General features: G+C 40.5%; 1 long non-coding RNA gene across 9 annotated transcripts in view; it reads right to left on the bottom strand.

The window, feature by feature from the left end:
* Positions 1-13006: 13006 nt before the first annotated feature.
* The window catches only part of LOC115611986, a 73253-nt gene continuing 70327 nt past the window's right edge, over positions 13007-15932 (bottom strand). For all 9 annotated transcript variants that reach the window (XR_003992824.1, XR_003992812.1, XR_003992817.1 and 6 more), the window contains 2 exons: positions 15220-15379; positions 13007-13247 (listed from right to left, as the gene is read on the bottom strand). This is a non-coding gene — a long non-coding RNA (uncharacterized LOC115611986). The remainder of the gene's footprint in view (positions 13248-15219; positions 15380-15932) is intronic.

Here is a 15932-nt window from a genome sequence, read left to right as displayed (position 1 = left end):
AACTGTCTATTGCCTGCACTGAACAAAATACAGGAATTCATTGTGTCTTCACTGGTAGTCTTCTGAGGAGTCTTTCTAATTCCACTGGGGAATTCCTTGCTAGATGCTATATAAAGATGTAGGAATAGGGCCGGAATTTCAAAGTTTGGGTAGATTCAGGGTTACTTACCTGTTTACAGTCTTTGGAGATATGTGGGCAATCAAAGTGAATGAGCCCTGGATCCTAGATGCCAGGCTTGATTCAACTTCAACTGCTGTCAATGAGAAGGGAAAATCACTCCTGCTCTGATAATAGCCAAAGGGCTTGTCTGGAAGCCTGTTCCAGGGCACTATGCTGTGGAATCTTGATGTAAATTTTGGCCCAATGAGGGAACTTTTGAGGCAGAATTTCCATGGAGAAACAAGAGGTACTAATTTGTTGCTCAAAGTAGAAAAATAAACGATGTTGCACTTCATAAATAGGGTGTTAATGATAGCAATGAAATAATCGATTTCTCCTCATTAAGTAACAAACAACACAAGCTGAAAAATCAACCAGTTTGTTTCACACAGTTGGATTAATGGAGAACCAAGTGGGTCTTAACTTCCTCTCACCAGTGAATAATGGCCTAGAGAAACACAGTGCTAATCGAGGCAACACTGGTGGTAGTAAACAAGTCAATCCTGTATTTATTAGAGCAGTAGAACATGCATAATACATTGAGCTCTAGTTATCAGGTGAAAGTTGCATAATGCTGGCAAAATAGTCTGTTGTATCTCTACTGGAAGAAGATTGTTTCCATGACAGGAAATCCATATGTCTAGGAGGAGAGGCATTAATTTAGTAGGAGGTGAGAAGAAAGCCACATGTGGAGCGGGTGGCCTGCTCTTGACTTAATGCCATTCAATAATTACTCTAAATGCACCACTAATACAGCAAAAGGCACTGCCAATCATGCAAGTGTGTTGGAATAGGACTGAACTCAACTGACCTGTTGAGGTGCACAACACGTTTAATATAGAGAACAGCATGCTAGATTGGACCTTGGGAAGCCTGCTCTGCCTTTGACCTGCTGGATGATCTTTGGCTGAAGTGTGCCTCTTCATATAACACCAACAAGATGAAGGATGATGATAGTGCCTAAAGCGCTCAAAAAGCTAAAAGTGACATTGAAAGACATGTAAGGATTGCTAATTTCATTCTTTGTGCTTAAAGTACATTAATATTGGGTTTAGGGGTTTTAGCAGAAATAGCCATGATGATCTCTTTGGCGGGATTTTCTTCTTATCGAGGTGAAACTTTTTCTTTTCTGCTTTAGATGACTGTTTATCAACACTTATTATGCTGGTATCAAGCAACAGTTTTATACAATCCTAATTTAATAAAGAACAGGTCTTGTGCTGGGACATTTGGAAGGTAGTCAGGTAGCCCTAATTTTTTAAGACAGCTAAGCATATAGAACAGTGTCTGCTATTCAGAAGGCTTCAGTTCAGGCTCACAAAACTAGATAAATCTCGTAAAGTGTTAATTGTCTTCCCTGAGGACTTCTTGATTTTACCTTTGATTCAATTCAGGCAATGTGATTTATTGCATCTAATTGCTAGTTGATGGTGTTCCTCATGCTAAGTGCAGACCTTGGTCTTGGCAAAAGTCAGATGGAAGGTATTTTCAATTTAAGATCAGCTCTATTTTCAATAGTGTCACCATATTTTTCCTAACAAATCACATCATGACAACACAAGAAATGTGATTCTGTAGAACTGCAAGATCCAGAGAAGATAATGAAAATTCATAAAGAATTGATAAAGAGAAGAGGAAGTATGAAGGATATTCCTGAAGAAGCTGTATCAGTGGGGGAGTTTCTATTACAGGTAACTGGAGTAAGTCCCTCGGGAGTCTTCTGTTTTCATCTATTTATTAAACAACTAAGAGAAGAAGACAAACTATAAATTAATTATACTTGCCAGTGACATAAAATCAAGGCAGTGGTGAACACAGATAATGCAATTCACAGACAACAGGAGGCCAAATTTTCTCCTTGCTTACACCTGTTCAACCTCACTGAAGTCAATGGGATTGGACAGATGTAACTGAGGGGAGAATGTAGCCTCAGGCCTTTTCCGGAAAGGGAAGGAGAGCTGGTAAAAGATGCTTAACGTTAATAAATATGAAGTCTGATCCATTAGCCTGAGATGCACAGAAGACAAAGAATGAGTAGAGAGATGAGACGCGCAAGGTGCAGCATCAGGGGATGCTGTGGGATCTCAGCCCAACCCGAAGCCATGCAGCTTTTGTGGTGGCTCAGGAAAGTTGTGTGGATGAAGGATTTTGAGTGTTTAGGTCTGTGTGTACAACCTGCAAGGCAGTGGCGGCACAGCATATGCCTGTCGTGCTCTGGATTGGTGACATGTATATAGTAGCACTGACCACCTCTTATAAATTAAGTGTTGTCTCATAAACAGGCTAAGTGCCAGCACCTCTCAAGCCTGTAGTTCTCTCACTAAAACTGTTCATCAGGCTCTTGTCTGATAAAAGGAATCCACAGCTCTATGTATTCATTCACAATCTAAATCTCAGGTTACAAAGGTAACAAGCAGGTTAATCAGCTCCACCACACTTTCCTTAATTGAGGGGAGAGCACTTCATTCTCCACTTCAGTCAACTAAATACAATAGCCTTTTTTAGCTGGCTCTCATAGACTGTTTTTGATCCACTTGACACTCAGACAGTTCCCCTCTCCACCTATAATGTACAGTACTGTACACTAACAACAACCACGACTGAATTGCTGAATTACACAATGAGCTTTCTGACTGTCTTGTGCTACAATGTTCATCCATAATTTATACTGGAATTGCATTAGGTGGTGTCCTTTGCACGAGATCGGTTGTCCTGTAGCTTATAGCTCCATCCCTGTGATGGAGGTGGGGCAGAGCATCCCAAAGCTCACAATGTTTCCTACAAGGATTCCAAGTGGTTGGCCATACTTTTTGCATGCTGCTTAAGCAGGGAAGCATTTAGCTGTCATTGAAATGCAGCCATTTCTGCAGGGTAGCATGCACAGAAATAGTATCCAGCAATTACAGGCAGAAAGCACACTGCTTGTAACACCTGCAGGGGGATTCAAGTAAGAAGAATGAATTAGAGCCACAGTATTAATACAACTGATGCGACTTGTGGCAGAGAGTCTGAGTTTTGATTTATATACATGTGGATGAATCTCCAGTTTTATGTCTGTCTCATGAGATGGGAGCCATAATAACACAATACCCTCCAATGCCAGGCTGGAGAGAGAAGCAAGTAGCAAAACTTTGCCCTAGTTCGTAAGTGCAAAGTGTTCAATGCCCTTTCCAGACACTCCTCCCTAGCCACCAAAGTAACCTTAAACCCACCTAAAGCCACTCAAATACCCCTAAACTTGCAAAAAACCCCCAACAACAACAAAGCAAAGGAGTACTAAGAATTTTAAATCAGCCCATTCTTTTAGTGTTGTCACTGTGAACATGAAAGGTTGATTTGTGATGAGAACAGTATACAGCTGTCTTCAGATTTTCACCAGTATGGGACTTCTAAATGCCTGCTACTAGCAGCGGCCTTTTTATTTATTGTCGTGTGTGCCTCTCTTTAAGTTTGGGATTCATCAAAATAGGGTAGACTCAGCCTCTGTAATGCAACCCTCTAGGAACAATTTTATTCAGTCAAAGTAATACTGAGACCTTGGAGAGGAGAATGGGTCTAAAAAGCATCTTTTTTTTTAAGAGAAGCCCTCGCGCCAACCTTCTCTTCTATATTGTCATTAACAATTTCTGCTAACCCAAGAAGATACAGTGCTTCCTAAAGTACAAGCCAAAGCTCACTCAGCTACGTTAGAAGCAGACTTTTGAATCCCTTAGTTCCTCAAGTCTTTAATACTCCCCATAAATCTTGACAAAATTACTTTTTCAGGCTTCAAACAATGCTTTTTTATGAACTTTTCCAACTGTCACCTTGAGAAATATCTAAATGACCCAAGAACTACTTACATTTTCCACACTGTGTAAACTGGAATTTCACAACTGCCTATAATTTGAAATACCATATCCCTCCCTCTTGGAAGAAAGAAAAAAAAACCCAACAACCCCAAACCCTCACACAAATGCATTTGCTTTTCCCCCTTGACTGTATATCACATAAAATCAGCTCCCATGTCTGGGGTCCCAAGTAACCAAGACAGAAATCTGTTGCTTTTTAAAAGAGAAGGTCTTACAGTCTAAAAAAGTAGACTCTTTGCAGTACTCTGCAAATGAGAAAGCATATATCTTGCTTACCAATAAGAAAGTACATACTAAGTGTAACTTCTGCTGGAGAGGAGAGAAAGAGCAAGGACCCCCCCAGTCAGAAAGCTCCACTGCATTTATGCCCATGTTTCTGGCTAACAAGAGAAAAGAACATTCACAGCACCAAACCCCCTGTCAGCATCCTGTGCTTACCAGTGTTAAGGAAACGTTACTGCTCTCTCTCCAGTCAATTTAGTTGGGATGCTAAACAAAGATGCAAAGTGGCAATCAGGAAAATTATAGTCGTAGTTCAAAGAGAAACAAAAAGGTGTACTGAACTAAAACCACGAGTTCCATATCTAAGAGTAAGACCAATATCATAAGGATGGTTGCACCTGGTGAATTACTGTCAAAGAAAGTGAGGTAAAGAGGTGTTTCTTCTGTTTTGTTTTTTTTTTTTCCCCTGGTATTGCCATGGTGGTCGTATTAGGAATGCTTATCTGATTTTAGTCTTTTCAGTATCTCTTTCATTCATATATAGCTAAGAGATTGCACATCTCTTCATTTAGAGGGAAATGGTTTTGCTATTAATTTATGTAACATTTTTGACTGCTTACCTTACAAAGATTTTCCAAAAAAATAAAAATGCTTGTAGTAGGAAGCACTCCCAATTAATTTCCAATTTAAAAAGGGATTGGAAAAGAAAATGCTACAGAAAAGCACCTGGTGAGTTCAGCACAGATACTATTCAAAATTAACCTTGGAAAGCGTTCATTACAAAGCCCCTGAAAGTATTTATTCCTTGTTAATTCAGAAGTTGATTTATCTCTTTTCTATATATCCATTTGGAAATGCCTTTAATATCCATGTACTTCTGCAAAATCTTCCTGCCTTCAGAGTTCTAATTATATATATATATTTATATTTATATAAAAAGCACAAATAGACAAGCCAAACAAGTTCAAAAATTTAATAAAACAAAAAGATAATATTTTATATCTTGGTGATATAAACCAAAAATACAATGATGAGCATCAATGGGATGTGAGATTAATCCCACTTGTGAAAAACACCTCCATAACTCATTTGTGACTAAGGCAGTCTTGAATTATGAGATTTGCAGTTCACTCGTGGGATAAATTACATACTCCTCAGATAACCATTATGTATCTGGCAATGTCTGTATCATTCACAGCATTGGGTAACAGCAAGAGGCTGTGCTTTCCTATTGCTTTAGCTGAGTGTGCTCTTCAAACATTTATTGTACAATGGTTATTGCAGGGGATAAATAATGCATACAAGGGAACAAAATTTACATTATAAGTTGATTAAACTGCTTAACAGTTTTTAGCCACTCTCTAAATAAGGGTTTTTAACCAGATTTAATCTATGCAGTGTTTCATGTCCAAAGAACTAGCATTTAATCTCTGTTTAACTGAAATTTAGTTAGCAATGTTGACACCTCTGCATTTTAACACTGAGGTTTCTTTGTGGGACACAATCCCTTTCACTCAACTTAATATCCCATCTTGGTCTCTAAGGGAAAATAATTGAGTTTAGGCTAGTTCTAAATAGCGATAAGGACAGGGAACACAGATGGGTATTTCATTGATTAACACTAACACTGGCCTAAGGCCTTGGTGTCAGGCATTAGATTAGGACATTACGAAGAGAATGACAGAGTTTTGGCACTTTATTCCTCCTCAATAACATTCTTTCACATATTAAGTTTATCCCACCCTAGGTAGCTACTTTATCATGCAGAAGGCCTTAATCCACTGATGTGACTCTATCTGCTTTCACTTTGATGCTGCCTCTGTTTACAAGAGTAATGCAGCCTGTGTAAGACAAAGTACTCGTGACAAGAACAACTGAATAAGGCTTTTAGATGCACAGAGCTCTGACCTAAAAAAGAAGAAAAAAACCTTCAATAAACTTCAAAATACTCCAAACCAAAAGAGAAGGGGGAAAAAAATCAACAAAAACCAGAGGCTTTTTGAAATGAAGTTATGTTGTTTGCATCATGAAGAAACAGACATGAGTTTTTCATCAAGAAGATTCAACTTTACTGATCTTCTTGTACTGCACTTTATCTTTTCTTCACCTTTGACCTTCCTTTCAGTGTCTCCTCAAGGCATCATGAACGTAAGCCTTGTGGTGTTCTTTTAGAAGTAGGATTGCTGCTATCCCCTCTGGTGAATTTAAGCAGCTGTTGGAGTCAGTGACAAGGTTGGCTACAGATTTGGTATACTGGCTGGGAAAGAGATTATGGGTCAGTCCCCAGTGCTGGGAGACAAAAGATTCAAGTAGTTCAGGATTTTTTGGATATCCGAAAAAGATTTAATGAAATTTGTAAAGATCTAACAGTGTATTGCAGGTTTCATGTGGTCTAAACAGCTTATAGCAAGTAAAACTCTAGGTAGCCAGTAAGTGGTGTTTTCACAGCAACGCTGTTTTGCAGAGGTGTATGAGATCTGGCGTAATATAATTCCACAAAGTTTAATCACTGAGGACAGAAACTAGTGACTCTTAGCACTTGCAGGAGCTGTGACTATTAGGTGGACTGTCCATTTAATGAAACTCCAACTAGATTATTTGAGCCTTTATTGCAGAAAACCTGTGTTGGTGGTGAGGCTTTTTGTCTCTAGTTAATAGGAGATTTAACAGACCAGCTACTGAGAGTGGCATTTTGGATACCTTTATAAAAGTTGTTTTAAAGGGATACTAGCAAATTTATCTCATTTTCTTTTCAAATCATGGGAAAATTTTGGGAACTTCTGAAAGACAATAGAGTTATGGGCAGTGAGCCAAAGGTTTTGACCTTACTGGTTTGAGTGTAATGAAGGCTTTCCTCTTAGAAACACAGACCTATTTAGTTTTGTTTGGAGTGTCACTGTACTGGGATCCTGGTTAAAGGTAGGGTAGGAAATTGCCTTCTTTTGAAGTTTTATACAGTTAACAGGAATTATTATTCTGTGGGCATTGTAAGCCTGCTGTGAATGTTGGTGACAAGGAAATGTTATATTTATGTTATACTTTTATATTTGCACATAAGTGGTTTTATTAAGATGGTTTAAAATTATCCACATGACACAGAAAATGTGAACTGAAAATCTGGCCTTCAGAGTTTAGATGTGTTCTCTTTTCACTTAAACTGATGCATACTTAAAGTAACTCCATGTATGTCAGTGGAGCTGAATAAGAACCAAAAAATCTGGAATTATCTCTTTAGGACACTATGGCTATTTTTATCATGATAGCAACTCTGGTGATTTGTGCTTACAGAGAATGCAAAAGCGGCTTCCAACCCCACTTTCCAGGTCATGGACTGTTTCTTGTACAGCAGCTTCAAAATGTAGGAAAGGTGTTTGTTTTCCCACTTTTCTCAGTGGCAGCTTCACAGTAGGTTGAGTCTGTGGTAACTGTTCTTAGTGCAGATCCTTTTTCCTAGATTTCTTTGTAAAATCAGATGTTATTGGCAGTACCTATGAAAATGAAGGCTCATAGGACTAAGCTTGAGCCTGACAAAGTGTGGCTGGATGCTGGGAAACTTCTTCACTTTGTTTTATCCTGGCAGCACTAAGCCCAGTTTTCTAAAGATCCTTTCTTGGCAGCCTCTCTAAGCGAAAAAGAAGGTATAACGGCAAATTACGGATTGATTTTTCAGGCATGGACAGGGATTGCCAGCAATCAGCACTTTTATATTCATTTGCCACCTAATGCAGGATTTCAGCTCAGGTTTCCAGGGATAAAATGTGAGCACAAACATCTTATGACCTGTCTATATTTTCCATAGAAACAGAATTTGCATTGGGTTTGATGGGACTTGAGAACATATTAAAGTCTTAACAGTTCAAAAGGTGGTATTTAAAAGAATAAACCCCCTCTGTATTAGTTAGTTCAGAACACTGAAGTGATGTGAATTTAACTCCCACCTGTAAGTTTTTAAACCTGTTTGTCTGTGTGGTAAACTTTAGGTTGTTTGGAGGAGAACTGGCTGGAGTCATGAGGCTTTTATGTGCAGCAATGAACAAGCTGGTTTCAGATTTAAGAACATGGTGTTACTTCCGATCAGAAGTTTCTCTGTAGTACGTACCCTTTGGTACAGGGCATCCTGACAGACAGGGTTTTAAATCTTCATGTCTTTGGGGTTTTTTATTTGAAAAGGGATTATGCCTGTGCAGAAAAATGTAGAGCAACATTTCCTTGAGACTTTCCTATCAGTGTATGAGTTTAATGCACATCTGAGACATTGGCAGCACTATAATAAGCCACAGTGGTAGTTACCATCTGTCATGTTGCCAGACTATCTCAAGGCACATTTATCTGTCTCGGGGAGGGGAAGAGTATGTCAACACACATGGTAATGGAAAGCAAAGCTGTGCTTTTAGCCCATCTACCACGTTCGGTGCTCTGGACAGACCATGAATGAGTTTAGCTCTATCTATCCAGTATCAGGCCCAGAAAGAAAATGCAAGAGGTCTAGTCTGCTTCCAAAGCAGCTTCAGTTTTAATCTCCTGGACACCACCAAAATAACACCATTGTTTGGTTCATTGGGTTGATGGTAGCCTTCCCGCAGTCTCGGACATGGCAAGAGACAAAGATGAACTACTGCAACCTCAGTGGGCCTGGGAATTGCATGGACAAGCCAAAGCCTCTGCAGGTCGTTGCCCTGCTGCTAGGTATGGCTGCTCCTGGGCAGGGGGCAAAGCAGGTAGTGAGCCTGAAAACACATGCTGCTCTGTGAAATACACTTGTGTGTCTTCTACCTTCAACTGAAATGAGGTGTGTATGTGCCTGGAGGCCAGGGCACCAGCACAGCAAAGCCTGGTGGGAAAATGGAGCAGGGAAATCATGTACCTGGGCAGGAAAGAACTAACACCCCCCCCCATCACTTCTTTAGATAAAATCTGCACGTAAGAAAGCTGGTGAAAATAAGTATTAATGCTGAAACGACACAATAATTCGTTGTTTTCACTTTTTAAGCACTCCATAGTTTCTGGAGTTAAGAAAAACATCAATTGTGAGAGTCAGATCGTGTCTGCGTTGCTCAGACGCAATAGTATCACTGCTGGGGTGCAATTTCCACTATCACTGGCATCAAACACACTGTCAAGCATCTGATTCTACTCTCAAAAAGTGGGATGGTCACTTTAGGGCAAAACTGCAGCTTCAGTGTTTATTGTGTGCCAATTGCCAAAAAATACAGGTACCCAGCATGTCACACTTTGTTGATAAAATCAGACTATGTTAGAATGGATTTAATCTTAAATGCTGACTTTTATCTGATTCAAGCCACCTCCTAAGACGACTGTGCATGTGAGCATAATATAGACAATAATGCAATGGCAGTTTAAATAAAACCAAAAGTCTTCAGGCCCCAGCTCAGAATTAAAACTCTTGGAAATCTTGTCTAATGTGTTGTTTATGCTGCCTGCCCCCATTCTTTGGGAAATGCAGGCTAGCCAAAAGTTTTTGATCCTTCTGCTATTAACAGATGGTATATGTAGCTAAGGATAAGCTGCGACTATCACTTAGGCCACAAGCAAAGGGGTGAGGGATGCTCCCCTGTGGGTACCCTTAAAAGGCCATAAGCTTGAGTAGCAAAAATGAAAAGGTCTAGTGCTGGTGTTAATTACGCAGAAACCACACAGAAAGTGCTCGCTGTCACAGAGTTGAGAGGTTGTGCATCTCTTCCACAGATAAAAGGCATGGTATGAAAACATTTTGCAGAGGACAATGAAGTGAAGATTAGCATAATCTTTTGCAGTATCCTCAGTAAGCTAGCCATGAGTGAGCTGCTTTTTTCTCATTCCTTTTGCTCTAATGTCTGGATTTAAGGAATGGCAATGTAAGAATAGGCTTTGTCCTTGAAGCCTGACAGTTGTGTTTTCCCGCCTTCATGTGATCATCCTAGTTGCTAGTGTACTGCTCTTCTGGTAATCAGACAATGGGAGGAAAATGAAGTGTCAGTTCATTGACAGAACCTTATCCTGGCTATGTTTTTAGTTAATCCAGACTCATCAGTGCTCTCACACTCTCTGTATTTCCTCATTTCTCCTGAATCAATAGGGCAAAATCTCTTCTGTTATTGTTTGAGATGAAAGTAAAAGCAAATAACGCAGGAAAAATCCTAAAAATAGCTCCATGGAGCCTAAAAGCAACATAGCTGTGTAATTCCTCTCTGTTTGAGAGGACAGCGTCTGCAGTAGATTCCTGTTTAGCATGGTAAATGAAGCATGCTTTCATACATACCTTGGCAAAAACAACTCTTCAGGCGCACATCCTCGGGAGCATGATGTTTAGTTTTAGCATGGGGGCTTAGCCATATTCATGCTGCAGTTTAATGTGACTATCTCTAGGGCTGATGCAGTGGCTAATACTCAAGTTTGTTAGCCACTTTGATCCTGAGTGCCCTGTTTTAAGTCTTGTTACTACTGGTTAAGCTCGCGCTTTGTTACCGCAGGGATAACCAGGGGATTCAGAGTGTTGGGAGGCACTATCCCCAAGATCAAAATATAAAGACAGGTCTGAGGTCAGGGAACTGTATAGACCCCCAGAAGCTTTTCAGTTTTACAGCTGGAGATAGTCTCTTAAGTATATATAAATCGTCATTAGGATTCTGACAAAGAAGTGCACGATGGGATTGCTGCAGGGCAGGCTCTTTGAATCTTATTCCTGATAAAAACCACTTCTGGCTGGCTGACAGGAGACAAGGCAAGTTCAAGGAAGGCATTAAAAACATATTAAATCTATTGATGGCAGCAGAAGTCTTGGGATGAATAGTTTGGGATTAGGATGAAGACTTCTGAGTGCAGTCAGGGCAGAGAGTTTGGGGCCAGCTGGCAATTGTGGGGGGAAATATGTCTCTGAATGCGTTCAGATTCAAATAGCAATTCACAGAATCACTGTGAAACTTTCTGAGAGGGAACAGTTGATTCCCCCCCTTCTCCCACCCCAAGAAAAGCCTCTGTCTGATTGAAATATCACTGTAGCAGGAGGCAGGCTACCTACCAAAGAGTCCCCCAGCAAAGGTACCGATAGGGCAGGAGATGCTGCTGCAGTGTGAGGGCAGGAGCAGGATTCTGGATGGTGATGGCTCCCTCTGCCTTGCTGGGAACAGCATCTTTCCCTTGCCCTGGGCAGCCTGGGATGATGGAGGACAAGGCGCCTTTGCCTACCTGGGGCCAGATTTTCTGTAGTGAGCAAGAAGAGCCTCACTATTTGTCTTCACAAATCACCGAGCAATACAGCTCCTCACGTGGCGAGGGCTGCAGGGCTGCTGAGGTGGTCATAGAACCACAGAATGGTTTGGGTTGAAAAGGACCTTAAGATCATCTAGTTCCAAACCCACTGCCACAGGCATGGTGTTATTAGGCTTTGCCAGGCTGTGCCCACCAGCCCAAAGGCACATGCCTGTGCTACTGTATTAGTGACTGCTGCACAGACAACAGTGACATTTGGTTTCCCAAAGCCTTCATTCCCCAGAATAACATAAATGCAGAGAGCTTTGCATAGAACACCAGTAGTGTCTAACCCCCTGAACTGGTAATTTCAACGTACCTCTATACCTATGGCTCTCCACCAAGGAAAGCTTCTCTCAGTGCAGTGTCACTCATTTATATTTGCATTTTGCACTGATGTAAGAGCACTGAATCGGTTGGAGTATCACACTTTCCACAGGTGGCGATGTGTAAATCTCTACTGATTTTGGCCTTACTGGAAATACTTCTGTGCAACTGAAGGGAGCATTCAGGTCTGTCCTTAAATGCTTGCACTGCAGTAGTGGAGTATTGGCAGTGCGGCTGTTACAGCATGGGCTTTCTGAAAGGCTGGAGAAAATCCAGTGGAAAGGCTTTTCCTAATAATACAGTAGAAATTATGTCAATAATTTAATAATTAATAATAACTGATGCTCAGTGGAGCAGTGACTGAAAAAATCATGCTTTGTTTGAGAGGAAGACTGGATGTGCTGCTGTCTGAGTATACTTGCCATGGAGCATGGGACAGAACCTCCCCAGCACAGTCCAGAGCCATTTGATTTGAAACCCCAGTAGGTTATTCCTCCTTGTGACCTTAAGGGTAACATTTTTTTTCCTATGCTATGTGGGCAGTGCATCAATACGATTGAAATCCAGCCTGGCTGATTATGCCGAGTACAAATGAAAGAGGCTCTGTTGAAAGAACAGCTAGGTGAGAGGGCCACAGAGACATTGGCCAGAGCTGTCCTAAGTCCTGTGCTAGCAATGAGAATGGTTAAAATACATAAAAAATAGCAGCTTTTCTATCCAATCTGGAAATCTGCCCCAACCTAATGCAAGCAGACAGGTTCAGTGCTACCTAAAAGTATTTTGTCTCGTCAGTGAACTGTGGTGTTTGCCTGTTCATAAATACTGTGGACACCTTATTGTCTGCTCCGCTGCCATCTGACACACAAAATTGAATCAAATACTCACTATATCCATGTTGTTGTCAGATATCAGATACAAAAATCAGCCTGCTTCCCTTTGTGTTTTAGCAATCATGTTTTGTTATGTCAGGCTCTGGGATCGTACTATGTTTGAGTGGGTCTCTCTGGAAAGAACCTAAGTGATCTGCAGTTTATGCTGATTTGAGTGAGACAGCAGTTGGTGGACAGCAGGTAATTGAAAGTTTGTAAGGCATTATACCTAGCTGTCAGCACGGCTCTGGATGTGCATAATTGTTTAAACCATCAGTGAGAATTGTTGCATTTAATTACATCTTATTTACAGGGGACTTGCTGCAGTATTTGATTTATTGTCAAGCATTGATTTATTGTCAAGGCGGACCAGGGAAGTGGTGGAGTCACCATCCCTGGAGGTATTTAAGAGACATGTAGATGTGGCACTCAGGGACATGGTTTAGTGGTGGACTTGGCAGTGCTGGGTTAACATTCAGGACTCAGTGATCTTCTAGGTCTTTTCCAACCTAAATGGTTCAATGATTCTGTATCTAAGAGAATGTTAACTGAGGTACAGAAAAAATGGACCTGTGGAGAAATAGGAACAAGCACATGAGAAATCTCATTAGAAATTGGCTAACTAATATTTCTTTTCTTCTTTCAGAAGAAGATACCCAGAATAAGATATCCTTAACGCACTAGAAATGACAACTTCATAATAACGTATCCTTACAGCACTAGAAATGACAATCATTCAAGCTTCCCATGAGTGCATTGCAACAGGAGTGAAGATTTGTGTGGAGACCATAGGCATGACAGGAAATAGACAGCTCGTGGCTTTCTTGATGGCTACAGAACGAGCCACGTGAGGTTTTGTCTCATTTAAAGTACCTTAGAAGTGCAAGGGCTTCTGTGCAGAGGTAGGACAAGAACCTGTTGATCATTTAGGATTGCATAATTTACAATTTGCGCATGGGCCAGGAAGCCAAATTACACAACAGGCTTCTCGGAATGCCTTCCACTTTTAAAAATGCAGTCCACAGTGCTTCTCAATACATGGCATTTACTCTTCCACCTTCTCCTGGAGACATTGTAAAGTACCTATGGCTAAACAGCACTCAGAACCCTTCATTCCCATGGTCTGTTTTCATGTAGGGTATGTCATGTCCTGCTTTATTCACAATTATGAATATTTGCATCAGTATTTGGTTTTGTTCACATAAATGTTTGTGAAACCGCTGCTTTATTCAAATAAAACCTCTTTGTGTGAAAAATGGGCTTGAACAAGAACGTTCATCTTTTGCTACTCAGCATTCAGTCTTCTCTTCAAGAACTGTCATTCACCCAATTAGGTGCAGACACAATATTGCATGACTTAAGCAAATGATTACTCCTTAAAATACTACCCAGGGAAACAAGCTGTTCAAAAACTCTCCATAGGCTCACCTGCAGCACACAGGGAAAATTGATGGGGTTCAATGGGATGATGGGGAAAATAAAAAGCTAAACACGCGCCTAAGTGTTGTCAGGATCAGGGCTGATGCACATATCAACCACCATCAGGAGCAGCTTGCGAATTATTAATGATCAGAAAAAATGCCTTAAATTAATTGGATAATTTATATGTAATGAATACTTCGAGCTCTATTCCAGAATGTCTTTCTGCCCTTGAATAAGTCAGTTTGGTAGTGCTGCCTGCCTCTTGTTTCGAATGTAGTTAAAGCTTCAATTAGGCTTGCCTACATTGAAACTTGACATACCAGTTTCTTTCACGTATTTGTACAGACAGAGAAGCAAGCCTGTATTTGGGTTGTATTTTTGCAGGGTTTGAAGTCTTGTTCAAAGATCTTGAAAAATTGAATGACTGAGGACATAGACTGGAATTCTGCCCTTCAGTTTATGTGCAAAATCAAAAACATGCAAAGTTTGGTAGTAGCTGAGCTTCATCTGATAAGGCATACATTAAAGTATAAAAAGAAAGCCCAGAAATAGGAGACTTGTCAGTTTGAATGTTAGTTAAATAAGTACATAAGATAAACAGTTCAGTGAGGGTTATGCAGCTGAATTTTCAATCAGGATGCACAAAAGGCTGTTACAACAGCATCTTCCATTACCAAAAGCATGTAGGATTTGTTGCCCAGAGTAGCAGGCATGATTTACAGTGGAAAACCTAGTAGCTATAACAAACCTTCCTTTTCAAGTTAAATATTATTAACCAATTCAGAATACTAGAAATCCCCCTCACCCCACGCTCTTAAAAATCCAATATCCAGCAGTTTTTGACTGTTCATATGCTACTTAATTAGCACTGAAAAGCCTTCCTTTCACAGCTATTTATTTCATACCTACAAACAGATACTGCAAGCTACTAAATTTGAATATATCCCTCTGTTTAGCTTTAATCTTAAAATAAATTACTGTTGCTGTTCTGTTTAATGTAATTGGAAGTTTGTGATACTACCATTTAACTTCCATGTGGTACAATACATTTTTAAACTCTTTTGCTTCATTATTGTATTAGGTTTGAAATAACTGGCTCAGAAATTCAAGACGAACTTACCTTTTAAAGAAGGTAAAAAGCAGTTGATGATTAGGTGGACCAAAGTTTTCACTGCCTGTTATCTCTGCTGAAGGGAGATGCTTCCACTGCTGGAAGAAGATATATCAGGGATGCAGGAGACAGGAGATAGGGCAAGAGCTTCTAGTGCCACTGTGACTGTCTGGAAAAGTCAATGTCTGGAGTGAGACAGGGAAAAAGTGGAGTGCTAACTGAGTCAGGGAATAGGTTTAAATGGTATCTGGGAGGGAAAAGAGTTGGCTGGGGCAACAGAGAAGAGGAAAAGAGAGAACAACTTGTAATGCACCAGTGCAAATAACCCAGTGGTACAGAGGTGGGTGGAGAAGAATGTGGAGAATTGCTGAAGATGCTGGATAGGGAAATGTGCTTGGTTAGGTCCCTCTGTGTGTGTAGGTATATGTATGTAAAATGTGTATATGTGTGTGTGTATGGGGGGTGGAATTCGAGCATTCGGATTTGTAAGGTGCAGCACTGAAAGGCATAGACACCTTCTGTTCTTCTCTCGCAGAGTTTTCACTTGTGCTTCTTGAGTGCTGGCAAACACAAGTGATCCAGACAGCAGGGTATCTGTATGCAGTTTGAGAGCTGTGTATAAATCCCACAGTTGGCTGCAGCTCTGCTCCTTTCTAAGGTGACATGGGGCAAACTGCTCCGCTCACGACATTGTCACACAAGGCATGAAAAAAGAAGGCATG

Source organism: Strigops habroptila, chromosome 8 (assembly GCF_004027225.2).
Source record: "Strigops habroptila isolate Jane chromosome 8, bStrHab1.2.pri, whole genome shotgun sequence".
Taxonomy (NCBI): domain Eukaryota; kingdom Metazoa; phylum Chordata; class Aves; order Psittaciformes; family Psittacidae; genus Strigops; species Strigops habroptila.
This window is presented reverse-complemented; position numbering and strand designations above follow the sequence as displayed.